Below are 9,763 nucleotides of genomic sequence, written 5' to 3' on the forward strand. Positions count from 1 at the left end.
CCCAAGGCTTTGAATAGTTCCCCGTTAGATTCAACTGCAGGGCGAAGTTGTTTACAAGCAAGTATCAGGTGTTCCGCCGTTTCCTCCTCCTCTCTACACGCCTCGCATACCAAATCTATATCCTGGTATCTGGCTCGGTACGTTTTAGTCCTCAGTACACCTGTCCTGGCTTCGAACAACAATGAGCTTCCCTTAGAGTTATCGTAAATATTTTCTTTGGCTATTTCTTGCTTAAACGTACTGTATGTCTCCAATGGCGATTTGGTTTGCATCTCTGTACTCCACATACCCCTCTCTGCCTCCTTAACCTTTTTCTTGACAGATGATTCCTTACTTGTTCCCCCGCTACTGCCCAAGTATTTGCTTGTCAATTTTCTAGTTCGCTTCCTCCACCTCGTGTCAACATTCCTCGTGTATAAGTAACTGAAAACCTTCCTAGCCCACCGAATTTCCCCCATTTTTCTCAATCGCTCCTCAAAGTCTATCTTGCTACTAGCCTCTCTGCCCTCGAAAGAAGACCATCCCAGATCCCCCTGCACTCCAAGATTTGGTGTCTTGCCATGTGCTCCCAGAGCGAGCCTACCCACACCACGTTGCCGAATTTCCAACTGTTGCCGGGTCTCTGTTCTAATACATAGAACCGCATTGGCAAAAGTCAGGCCTGGTACCATTACCCCCTTCCATATCCCTCGTACTACCTCGTACCTATTGTAGTTCCACAGTGCCCTACTCTTCATAATCGCTGCACTTCTGTTACCTTTAGTCGTTAGATATTTTTCGTACTCTGTCAGATACTCAATGTCATTATTTATCCACACCCCAAGGTACTTGTATTTATCGACTATCTCCAGCGTGGCCTCCTGTATCTTATGCTCGCCGCAACTGTTATCATTAAAAATCATGACTGCTGATTTTTCTTTGCTAAACTTCAAGCCTAATCTGTCTCCTTCTGTACCACATATGTCCATTAATTCCTGCAGATCTTCTGCATTGTCAGCCATTAATACAATATCATCCGCGTACATCAGTCCTGGTAATGACTGTTCAATCAATTTTCCTTGCTTGAGAAATGATAGGTTGAAGCCGAGTCCGCTTTGCTGTATTTTGGCCTCTAGACCTTGTAGGTACAGCATATACATCAGAGGCGACAATGGGCACCCCTGCCTAAGCCCCCGCTGAATCATTACAGGCTCCGAAACCTGCTTTTCCCATTGTATAATCACCCGGTTACCTTTATAGATATCTTTTAAGAAATTGGTTACTCTATCTTGCACTCCTAAAGTTTCCAGAATGCCCCACAAGCCCTCTTGAAGTACACTGTCATAGGCTCCCTTGATGTCCAAAAAAGCCAGTCATAGGGGTCTGTGTTCCTTTTCAGCTATTTCAATGCACTGTGTTAGCGAGAACAGATTGTCTTCTAGCCTCCTATGCTTCCGGAACCCATTTTGTAGCTCTCCAAGTACCCCCTCGTTCTCTACCCATGCCTGCAGTCTGTCCTTTATAATCTGCATAACCACCCTGTAAACCACTGACGTCACTGTTATAGGCCGGTAGTTATTTATGTCAGCTTTGTCCCCCTTTCCCTTATATATCATTCTCATCCTACTTAGCCTCCATTCGTCAGGTACTTTACCATCCACTAGCATTTTGCTCACCACCTCCCTCAATGCTTTCTTAGATTTCGGGCCCAATTTCTTTATTAACATAACTGGAATACCATCGGGGCCTGCCGATGTGCTACTTGGTACCCTCTTCTCCGCCCTTTCCCACTCTTTTTGTCCAAGCGAAAGCAGTGGGTTGACCGGGCTATCCCTCTCCGACGCACTGCATGTACCATTTGTCTGTTTTGTAAATTTTTCCCTCATCATGGTTCCTATATGCTCCATTGCCCCCTCTCCTTCTAACCGAGTACCTTGAGCTGTTACTATATACCTCTGCTCTAGGCTTGTCCTATTACCTAAGGAGTTCAGATGTTGCCAGAATTTCCTAGCTGCCTGTTTATCTTTTTTATTGCTTATTTTTGACATCCATTGGGACCCTTTTGTCTTGATTTTCTCGTTGATCAAATAAGATGCTTCCCTTTTGCATTTTATGTAGTTTACCCATTTCCTCTCTACTTCTGCTTCAGGTTCTCCCTTACTTTTGGAATACCTGTGTTCCCTGGAGGCTTCCTGACGTTTTTTATGGCCTTCTTAACCTCTTCATCCCACCAGCTCTTGAGTTTTCGTATCCCTTGCCTTGTTTTCCTGACTCGCGCCTTACCTAGCTCACGCTCAAATAGTCTCATTAACTTTGGGTAAGTCCAATCAGTTTCAGTACCCTCTGATATTTCCTCTTCAATTTGTTTGGCCGCTATTTCCACTTCGTCTTCTGAGTAAAAAATCACATCTGGCGTTTCCTCGCGCGTCGTTCGTGTTTTAGTTTCCCTCTTAAAACTCAACTTGATACGTTTGTGGTCGCTACCTATACTTCTGGAGCCCTCTTCATCTATAATCATGGCTCCTAATCTATCGTACATCCTATGTGACATTAACGCATAATCTATTGTCGAGTGTCGACCCCCTACCTCCCATGTTATGGTCCCGTCACACTTTTCAGTAGAGTTACAGACAACTAAGTTAAGCCTCTCACACATATCCAGCAGCATGTTACCTGTGGAGTCTGTGTGCCCATCCATATCTTCAACATGCGCATTCATGTCTCCTAATACAATTACTTCACATCCTTTTCCCAGCTCATTGATGTCCGCTGCTATACAGGCCAACATTTTTTGTTTTCCTCTTTTGATCATTCCTCTTTTGATCATTCCTCTTTTGAGCATTTGATCCTGTCCAAAGGTATACAAAGCCTAGAAGTGTTTTCGCCCCTGCTACTTTTCCTTCTAGCCATAAATGCTCCATGCATTCCTGTTTGACCCTTTGCCAATTTGTATTTTTATGAATGCTCCAATTCCCCCACCCTTTCTGCTACCCTGCACTCTGTTGCAGTATTCCCATGCATAATCAGGGTTACAGGGCGGTTGTTCCATGTCCCTAAGATGTGTCTCTACAAACCCATAAACCATTAAGTTCTCCTGCCTTAGCTGTTCTTCGATTTCCACCCATTTTAGCCTATTTCTGCCACCTTGCATGTTAATGAACCCTATGTCTGACTTAATTTGGCTCTTGCGCTTATTCCTGTCACCTCTCCTACAGTGCCGATGTTTGCGTGTTTGTGGCTCCTGCCTCGAATCGTCCACGCCTACACTGCTTCTTTCAGGGCTCTGGGTCCCCCTAAAAAAGCTGTTGCCTGGCGACCCATCCTGCCCCCTATCCTTTTGCCAGTGGCACCACTGTAGTGAATACCATCCTGCACAAAAGGCTGGAAGCCGGTTCCGTACACGTCCCTGTTGACCTCCATCACGCTGTACCCAGTCGTCCGCTCAGACTCCTAATGACCCGATTGGCTTCAACCACCCTCCTTTCTACCTGGTAAGCCTGGCCCTGGACCTCTGGGATAGTGCATATGGTCACATGCACCCTCCCAGGGGCCTCTCTAAGCTTACTCAGCCCAGTCTCAATGTGCCTCTCAAGGTCCTGGCTTCTCCCCTTAAGCACGTCATTAAGCCCAGAATGCATAATGACCAAGCTGTCGCTCTCCGTGCTGACCCCAACTACTTCCCGCGCCTTGGTCATTGCTTCCGCCATGCCCTTGCCCGCTTGCACCTCCACCTGTACTCGCCCGTCCGCCTTCACTCTCGCCATCACGCCCTGTTCGGCCCTCCCCACATTGGAGTCCCCTATCACCAGGACCCTTCTGCGTGCAAACCGTTCGACTGCAGCCTGTGCCTGCTGCCCCTCCCTTTGCGCCCGCTGGCGCCCCTGTGACTGCAGCGTCGCCTCACTCGGGGCGCGTTGTGCAGCTTCACTATAACTACGCCGTTCCACCGGCGGCGAGCTGACGACGGCTTGCTTTGGCTCCCTGCCTCCCACTTCGCCTGTAGGGTCTACCCTACTTTCCGAGTTTTTGCCAACACTTTGTTGACCTGACTCGACCTTCTCCGCTGCCCGCGTCTCCAGCGCGTCGAGCCGCCTTTCCAGTTCGGCGCTCCTTTCTTTTTCTGCCTCAAGCTCGGCCACGGTCCTTACTAACTGCGCGGCCTGGGCCGCCTCCACCTTGACAAAATTGTCAACTTTCGCCTGCAGTGCTACCTGCTTCTCCTGTTCCTCCCTCAGTTCTGCCTTAAGCTCGTCGAACTTAGCCGCCCAATTCCCTTCCAGTTTTCGGACGGCTTCCCTGACGCCCTCGCACGACCTGCACGTGAAGCTAGACCCCTCCGCGTCTGCTACATTCTGGAACTTAGTTTCGTCGAGGAAGCACCATCGCAGGCACTCGTCGCACTGCACTTGCTCCCCGTCCCCCGCGGCCTTCGCGTTCTTCGATTCCATCACTAGGCCTTGTTCCCGGGGCCCAACGAGGAAGTTCGCCAAATCACTCAAGCAAAGCCGACCTCGACCGCTATCCCAAACTAAAATAAAGAATTATCACTCCCTACCCCATGCAAGAATCTGAGGAGCTAGCTGAAAGAATTTACGAAGCCTATAGGTGCCTCCTACCAACTAGGCCCAACGGGGGAGCCGCCAGACCTAGACAAAGCCGGTGCGTTTGCTACTCTTACCAAGAATTCAAAATTTGCGCCCCTACTCCATGCAACAGAAAATACTTCAAAACACTAGCTAATAAAGATAAAAAGGTACTTAGCTACGAACGAAGTCGCTGAAGCCTCGACCACAGGAGCGTCCGTACCGCCGTCCGCACCGTCCTCGGGAACCGGGAACCGGTGAAAGCTACACGCAGCGCCACTTGCGGCGCGACTCACGATTGAGAATCGTAGCAGACGGTCAGGCCCCGCACACTCTCAAGTTCAACAAATGGCCACAGAGGGCGAAAAAATCTACCACGCGCTGCTGCTAACAAAACCAGCATAGTGGAATCACTTCGGGATGCTTAGGTTAGTTTCAGCATTTTCCGCTAGAGGCACCGTAATAAGCGCAATTTTATCTTTCTCTTACAAACTTTCTCTTACAATTACCGAAGCATATTGTCACAGACAAAGCCACAAAAGACTTCGGTCGACGCTAGAGATCTTTTATATATGTCGCTGTCCTGGCACCTTCGTCGTTCTCTTCTCGGAGCCACCCAGCATGCCTAGCATGTGGCACCGAATTGCACCGTGTGGCTGTCAGCTGTGTCGAGGTCGTGGCATTACCCCCCCCCCCTCCCTTGGAGCATCGTCTCGATGCGGAACATTGATGCACTGGAGATTGCCACGGGGATACTGTTAAGAGAGACGCAGATGGTGAGAGAGGCGCGGAGCTCTGCGTTCAGCGGCTGTTGTATAACTTCAGTCTAGAGACGTGAACGACATCGGACAGGGGTGGGCGTCGGGGACGGTGAGTGGTGCCTTCTCCTTCAGGAATCACTTCGTATGTGACGTCGCCGAGTCGTTGAACGATCCTGTAAGGTCCAAAGTAGCGCCGCAAAAGCTTCTCCGACCGACCACGCTGGCGTATCGGTGTCCACACCCATACTTTGTCACCGGGTTGATAAGTGACGTCGCGGTGACGAAGATTGTATCGGTCGGCGTCATTTTGTTGGTGGTAGCGGATACGCATTCGTGCGAGCTGGTGCGCCTCTTCGGCGCATCGAGCGAATTCGGCAGCATCAGTGACAACATTATAGCAGTAGGTGGGTAAAAGCATTGCGTCCAACGTTGTGACATCTTCCCGGCCGTGCACCAAGCGAAAAGGGGTGAAGCCGGTAGTTTCTTGAACGGCAGTATTGTATGCAAACGTAACATATGCGAGAACGTCGTCCCAGTTCTTGTGGTCGACGTTAACATACATGGAAATCATATCAGCGATCATTTTGTTTAGCCTTTCTGTGAGCCCATTCGTCTGGGGATGGTAAGCAGTGGCTTTGCGGTGAACTGTACCACTGAGAAGCATGATATCTTCTGTGAGCTGCGCTGTAAATGCTGTGCCCCGGTCGGTTATAACCACTCTTGGAGCACCGTGGCGGAGTACGATACCATGTACAAAGAAGGTCGCAATATCATTAGCAGTGCCTCGTGGGAGAGCTCTGGTTTCAATGTATCGTGTAAGGTAGTCTGTGGCAACAGCAATCCAACGGTTACCAGCCCTCGACGTGGGGAACGGTCCAAGCAAATCTATGCCAACCTGCTGAAAAGGGATCCTCGGAGGATCCACGGGATGGAGAAGTCCAGCAGGACGCACGGGTGGTGTCTTGCGTCTCTGGCAGTCGCGGCATGTCTTCACATATTGCTTTACGTCACGGCGAAGGTTAGGCCAGAAGTACTTTTGGCGTATGCGTGAAAACGTCCGTGCGAATCCCAAGTGGCCCGAAGATGGCTCGTCGTCAGAGGCCCGCAGGATGTCGTCACGTAGTGAAGACGGCGCTGCAAGGAGGCAGGCGGTTGCGGTCGAGTGAAAACCTAATTTGTAGAGAACGCCATCGCGGAGAAAAAAGGAGGATAACTTGCGCATAAACATACGAGGCGGCTCTGGTAGACGGTTCTCAAGGTAGTCGACGAGAGGCCGGAGTTCTGAATCATCGCGCTGTTGCTTGCTGATGTCTGATGCTGTGATAATGGACAGAAATGCGTCCTCTTCATCAAAGTCATTTGGCGACGGTTGAAGTGGAGCACGTGACAGGCAGTCGGCGTCGGTGTGTTTACGCCCGGACTTGAATACTATTGTCATATCGTATTCTTGCAAGCGAAGACTCCAGCGTGCAAGACGGCCAGATGGATCCTTCAGATTGGCGAGCCAGCACAATGAATGGTGATCTGTCACAACTCGAAACGATCGGCCGTACAAATATGGTCGGAACTTAGCAATTGCCCACACAACAGCCAAGCATTCCTTTTCCGTAGTGGAATAGTTCCTTTCAGCTGGAGACAAAGTGCGGCTTGCGTATGCAATCACGCGTTCGGCTCCATCTTGCCACTGGACGAGGACGGCACCAAGGCCAACGTTGCTGGAATCCGTGTGCAACTCGGTGTCACTGTCTTCGTCAAAGTGTCCTAGAACAGGAGGTGTGTGCAGACGTTTCTGGAGTTCACAGAAGGCTTCTTGTTGGTCCTGCTCCCAGACAAACGGAACATTATCCTTAGTCAACCATTGCAAAGGTTCGGCTATCCGTGAAAAGTTAGCCACGAAGCGTCGATAATATGCGCAAAGCCCTAGAAAACGGCGGAGTTCGTGTTTGTTCGAAGGTGTTGGAAACGAAGCAACAGCAATGGTTTTGTCGGGGTCTGGTCGAATGCCCTCGTAGCTGATGACATGGCCTAAAAATTTGAGTTCGTCATACCGAAATGGCATTTTTCAGGCTTTAAAGACAGACCAGCAGTACGAATTGCGTCAAGAACTGCTTGTAAACGCTGGATGTGCTGCTCAAAAGTTTCTGAAAACACAACGATATCATCTAAATAGACAAGGCATGACTGCCACTTGAGACCTGATAGAACCGTGTCCATCATGCGCTGAAAAGTAGCAGGCGCAGAGCACAATCCGAAAGGAAGGACCTTGAATTCGTAGAGTCCGTCAGGCGTAATAAATGCGGTTTTTTCACGGTCACTCTCATCAACCTCTATTTGCCAGTAGCCGCTGCGAAGGTCCATCGGTGAGAAGTATCGAGCATGCCGAAGGCGGTCCAAAGAGTCGTCGATGCGGGGAAGGGGATAAACGTCCTTCTTCGTAACGTTGTTAAGCTTGCGATAGTCAACGCAAAAACGCAGTGTGCCGTCTTTCTTTTTCACCAGAACCACAGGTGACGCCCATGGACTGGTGGAGGGCTGTATGATATCGTCGGTAAGCATTTGTTGGACTTGATTTCGAATGGTGTCTTGCTCTTTACGAGAAACACAGTAGGCACGTTGGCGCACAGGTCTTTCATTGGGATTTGTAATAATTCTGTGCTTCGCAATAGGCGTTTGGTTGACCTTCGATGTTGAAGCGAAACATTCCGCAAAAGACTGCAAAAGGCTCCGAATGCTAGCCTGTTGTTCAACTGATAATTTAGAATTCACATCAGTATTGTTGTTGGCTGGTACGTCACAGTTAGAAGCTCCATCAGTGTGTCCTACAGTTAAACAAGCGGGAAAGTCACTGACTGGCTCCAAATAGGCAATGGCAGTTCGTGGGGCGAAGTGCTGGTATTCACGACTGAAATTGGTCACTAAAATCTGAGCAGTCCGTGACGACAGCTGCAAGATGCCGCGGGCTACGCAAACCTGTCGAGCCAACAAGACTGACAGATTGCCTTCAGCGATTCCGAGACGGGGAGGATCATCGTCTGTTTCTACGGTGATCAACGCAGTACTCCTGGGTGGTAAAGTAACACAGTCACCCGAAACGCGTAACACCGTGGACTGTGGGTGGTAGTCGTCCGAATGAGTTGCGTGTTCGCTGGAAAAAGTGACAAGTAACTCGCGAAGGTTTATGATTGCGCCGTATTCCCGAAGAAAGTCCATGCCGAGTATGACCTGCCTAGAGCACTCTGCCAGTATAATAAATGAACCGACAAATGTGGCCCCACGAATTTGTATCCTCGCAGTGCATTTGCCGATCGGCGTGAGAACATGACCGCCGGCTGTACGGAGTTTAAGTCCTGGCCATGGTGTCGTCACCTTGCGAAGTGCAGTAACCATTTGTCCGCTCATGACAGAATAATCGGCACCAGTATCGACAAGAGCGGTTACCGGGTGGTTATCTACAGAAACAAGTATGTCGGCTGAAACAGGTTCACGGTTTTCGAAGGAAGGTGTCGAAGGTACGCAGTCGTCGTTGTCGTCGTCGTTATCGTCGTCAGGGTGTCGCAGCGGAGGATCTTTCGAAGTGCGTTGGACAGCGGCCCCACCCCCAGAGGTCGCTGTTCTTAGTTTCCCCGACTTGGGCTCGTGGCCCGGTTGCCCAGAACGTAGTGTAGCGGCTAGGTGACGCCGATCGTCGAGGAGGTGGTGATCGTGACTGGCACCTCTGCGGAGACTGGCAGGGACTGTTCACCCGGCGGGAACTGCGCGTACGGCGACGAAGGTTGACTGGCCAGATATTGCTGGATTTCTCTCGGGCGCTCTCCCTCACGTGGGCGACGAGCGCCGGGGTGATAGCCCTGGAGTCCTATTCTTCGGTAGTAGCAGGCACGGTACAAGTGGCTCGCTTCACCACAGTGGAAGCAGAGTGGCTGATAGTCCGGTTTGCGCCACACGTCTGACTTTCGCGTATTGATTCGGGGGCTCGTGGACCCGTATATATTTGTACCTGAAGCTTGGCCCTGGAAGTGGCACAGCGGTTCTTCAGAAGAAGGCGGGTTACGGTGGTTCCCGGGTTGCGATGGTGGCCTCACTGCTTGTGCATAAGTCAGTACGGGGGCGGCTTCAGGTCTGGTTTGCACGAATGGCTGTGCCACCTGGCGGGCTTCTTCGCGGACGATATCTGTGAGGGACGTTACGGTCGGCTGAAATCGTCCTCCCTGTAGTCGATCGAGCTCCTCACGCACGACACTACGCACAAGCTCTCGAAGCGCATTGGTGTCATAGGGCAACGAGAGAGAAGACGCTGATCCCAGGCTGATTTGGCGATCGTAGACTGAGGAACGTTGCTGAAGGGCTCGCTCCATTGTCGTAGCCTCACTGACGAACTCAGCTACTGTAGCTGGAGGCCTTCGCATCAGTCCAGCAAACAGCTGCTCTTTCACTAAGCAT

At 50.6% G+C, this 9,763-nt stretch overlaps 1 pseudogene; it reads right to left on the reverse strand.

Annotated features, from left to right (window-relative positions):
• Positions 1-3,240: 3,240 nt before the first annotated feature.
• Positions 3,241-4,427, reverse strand: LOC139057786 (uncharacterized; annotated as a pseudogene).
• Between the last annotated feature and the right edge of the window lie 5,336 nt (positions 4,428-9,763).

Source organism: Dermacentor albipictus, chromosome 3 (genome assembly GCF_038994185.2).
Source record: "Dermacentor albipictus isolate Rhodes 1998 colony chromosome 3, USDA_Dalb.pri_finalv2, whole genome shotgun sequence".
Taxonomy (NCBI): domain Eukaryota; kingdom Metazoa; phylum Arthropoda; class Arachnida; order Ixodida; family Ixodidae; genus Dermacentor; species Dermacentor albipictus.